Source organism: Sturnus vulgaris, unplaced genomic scaffold, assembly GCF_052056855.1.
Source record: "Sturnus vulgaris isolate bStuVul1 unplaced genomic scaffold, bStuVul1.hap1 Scaffold_156, whole genome shotgun sequence".
Taxonomy (NCBI): domain Eukaryota; kingdom Metazoa; phylum Chordata; class Aves; order Passeriformes; family Sturnidae; genus Sturnus; species Sturnus vulgaris.
The window spans coordinates 1,495,641-1,499,471 of NW_028276073.1; positions in this window are offsets into that span (position 1 = coordinate 1,495,641).

Here is a 3,831-nt window from a genome sequence, read left to right on the forward strand (position 1 = left end):
GTGAGAGGGGGATCCGTTTGCTGCCGTCTCCAGGCGGCGAGGTAGACCTGGTGCCGGCGGGGACCCGGGGCGCCGCGCGCCGCGCCCATCGCGCCCCATCCACAAGCGTCGTTGGTCGGCGTTTGGGAGGCCAAGACGGTGGCACGCGGAGCCCGGTTCGGCGCCCTGCCGTCCTGGCAGGTGCTGGGTAGACCTGTTGCCCTCGGCCGGCCTTTGTACCTGACGGCCGAATGCTGGGTAGACCTGTTGCCCTCGGCCTGCCGTTTTACCGGCCGGCCTAATGCTGAGTAGACCTGTTGCCCTCTGCCGGCCGTGTTACCGGCCGGCCTAATGCTGGGTAGACCTGTTGCCCTCGGCCGGCCTTTGGACGTGGCGGCCTAATGCTGGGTAGACCTGTTGCCCTCGGCCGGCATTTGTACCTGACGGCCGAATGCTGGGTAGACCTGTTGCCCTCTGCCGGCCGGCCTAATGCTGGGTAGACCTGTTGCCCTCGGCCGGCCTTTGGACGTGGCGGCCTAATGCTGGGTAGACCTGTTGCCCTCGGCCGGCCTTTGTACCTGACGGCCGAATGCTGGGTAGACCTGTTGCCCTCTGCCGGCCGGCCTAATGCTGGGTAGACCTGTTGCCCTCGGCCGGCCTTTGGACGTGGCGGCCGAATGCTGGGTAGACCTGTTGCCCTCGGCCGGCCTTTGGACGTGGCGGCCGAATGCTGGGTAGACCTGTTGCCCTCGGCCGGCCTTTGGACGTGGCGGCCTAATGCTGGGTAGACCTGTTGCCCTCGGCCGGCCTTTGGACGTGGCGGCCTAATGCTGGGTAGACCTGTTGCCCTCGGCCGGCCTTTGGACGTGGCGGCCTAATGCTGGTTAGACCTGTTGCCCTCGGCCGGCAGTGTTACCGGCCGGCCTAATGCTGGGTAGACCTGTTGCCCTCGGCCGGCCTTTGTACCTGACGGCCGAATGCTGGGTAGACCTGTTGACCTCTGCCGGCCGGCCTAATGCTGGGTAGACCTGTTGCCCTCGGCCGGCCTTTATACGTGGCGGCCGAATGCTGGGTAGACCTGTTGCCCTCGGCCGGCCTTTGGACGTGGCGGCCTAATGCTGGGTAGACCTGTTGCCCTCGGCCGGCCTTTGGACGTGGCGGCCTAATGCTGGGTAGACCTGTTGCCCTCGGCCGGCAGTGTTACCGGCCGGCCTAATGCTGGGTAGACCTGTTGCCCTCGGCCGGCCTTTGTACCTGACGGCCGAATGCTGGGTAGACCTGTTGCCCTCGGCCTGCCGTTTTACCGGCCGGCCTAATGCTGAGTAGACCTGTTGCCCTCTGCCGGCCGTGTTACCGGCCGGCCTAATGCTGGGTAGACCTGTTGCCCTCGGCCGGCCTTTGTACCTGACGGCCGAATGCTGGGTAGACCTGTTGCCCTCTGCCGGCCGGCCTAATGCTGGGTAGACCTGTTGCCCTCGGCCGGCCTTTGGACGTGGCGGCCGAATGCTGGGTAGACCTGTTGCCCTCGGCCGGCCTTTGGACGTGGCGGCCTAATGCTGGGTAGACCTGTTGCCCTCGGCCGGCCTTTGGACGTGGCGGCCTAATGCTGGGTAGACCTGTTGCCCTCGGCCGGCAGTGTTACCGGCCGGCCTAATGCTGGGTAGACCTGTTGCCCTCGGCCGGCCTTTGTACCTGACGGCCGAATGCTGGGTAGACCTGTTGCCCTCTGCCGGCCGGCCTAATGCTGGGGAGACCTGTTGCCCTCGGCCGGCCTTTGGACGTGGCGGCCGAATGCTGGGTAGACCTGTTGCCCTCGGCCGGCCTTTGGACGTGGCAGCCTAATGCTGGGTAGACCTGTTGCCCTCGGCCGGCCTTTGGACGTGGCGGCCGAATGCTGGGTAGACCTGTTGCCCTCGGCCGGCCTTTGGACGTGGCGGCCTAATGCTGGGTAGACCTGTTGCCCTCGGCCGGCCTTTGGACGTGGCGGCCTAATGCTGGGTAGACCTGTTGCCCTCGGCCGGCAGTGTTACCGGCCGGCCTAATGCTGGGTAGACCTGTTGCCCTCGGCCCGCCGTGTTACCGGCCAGCCGAATGCTGGGTAGACCTGTTGCCCTCGGCCGGCCTTTGTACCTGACGGCCGAATGCTGGGTAGACCTGTTGCCCTCGGCCGGCCTTTGGACGTGGCGGCCGAATGCTGGGTAGACCTGTTGCCCTCGGCCGGCCTTTGTACCTGACGGCCGAATGCTGGGTAGACCTGTTGCCCTCTGCCGGCCGGCCTAATGCTGGGTAGACCTGTTGCCCTCGGCCGGCCTTTGGACGTGGCGGCCTAATGCTGGGTAGACCTGTTGCCCTCGGCCGGCCTTTGGACGTGGCGGCCGAATGCTGGGTAGACCTGTTGCCCTCGGCCGGCCTTTGGACGTGGCGGCCGAATGCTGGGTAGACCTGTTGCCCTCGGCCGGCCTTTGGACGTGGCGGCCGAATGCTGGGTAGACCTGTTGCCCTCGGCCGGCCTTTGGACGTGGCGGCCGAATGCTGGGTAGACCTGTTGCCCTCGGCCGGCCTTTGTACGTGGCGGCCGAATGCTGGGTAGACCTGTTGCCCTCGGCCGGCCTTTGGACGTGGCGGCCTAATGCTGGGTAGACCTGTTGCCCTCGGCCGGCCTTTGGACGTGGCGGCCGAATGCTGGGTAGACCTGTTGCCCTCGGCCGGCCTTTGGACGTGGCGGCCGAATGCTGGGTAGACCTGTTGCCCTCGGCCGGCAGTGTTACCGGCCGGCCTAATGCTGGGTAGACCTGTTGCCCTCGGCCCGCCGTGTTACCGGCCAGCCGAATGCTGGGTAGACCTGTTGCCCTCGGCCGGCCTTTGTACCTGACGGCCGAATGCTGGGTAGACCTGTTGCCCTCTGCCGGCCGTCTTTCCGGCTGGCCTAATGCTGGGTAGAACTGTTGCCCTCGGCCGGCCCTGGTACCGGCCGGCCTAATGCTGGGTAGACCTGTTGCCCTCGGCCGGTCTTTGTCTCTGGCCGCCCGCGGCGTGGTAGTCCTGTTACCGTCGGCCGGCCTTGCAGCCCGGCCGCCGCGCGATGGCGCCCCGTCTCTTCCATCGGACGCGCGGCCCCCTTGTCGTCTCTGCAGCGGCGAGCACGCCTTCGGCGGTCGGCCTGCACGTCCGGCATGACCGCGGGCACTGGCAGCCCAGCAGGCAGCCCTGCTCTCGCGTCTTCTTCCCCCCGGCGAAAGGCGGGGCGTGAAGGCGGGCGACTTTCGGTCCCAGCCGTGCCCAGGTGTCCCTGCCGGCTCCGTGCGCCAGCATCCACTGGCGAGCTCCGCCGGCCTCTTCCCCAGCCGCGGCCCCTGTCCGCTCCGCCGTCATGGTGCCGGCACCCCACTTCCCCAAGCGCTCCCCGACAGGAGCAGGCAGCGTTGTCGCGCCCCCTCCCCGTGCTCGAATGGACCGCGGCCCTGCTCCGGGCTTCATTTCTGCAGCGCGCTCGCTCGCTCGCTCGCGCGCTCCCTCCCTCCCCCCCCCCTCCCCCCTCCCCCCGGCCGCCCGCCCGCCGCGCTGCCGCCCTGCCGCAGGCTTGAGCGGCGCCGGGGCGGAGGAGGAAGGAACGCCACCAAAGCAAAAGGCTCCGAGAAAGCTGAACAGAGAGCTTCTTTGACCAGGGACAGACGGCGCCAATCATCCCGCCGCCATCCCTGCTTGTGCACCAGGCTCTCCGCCTGCCGACCTCGGCATCAGCCTCCCGCCGCCGCCGTGTAAACTGCCCGGTGGGACCGTGGGCGGGGGCAGGAAGAGGCTGAAAGTGCTGCCAGGGAGGCTGATGGCGGAGGGCGGGGTCGCCCCCAACCG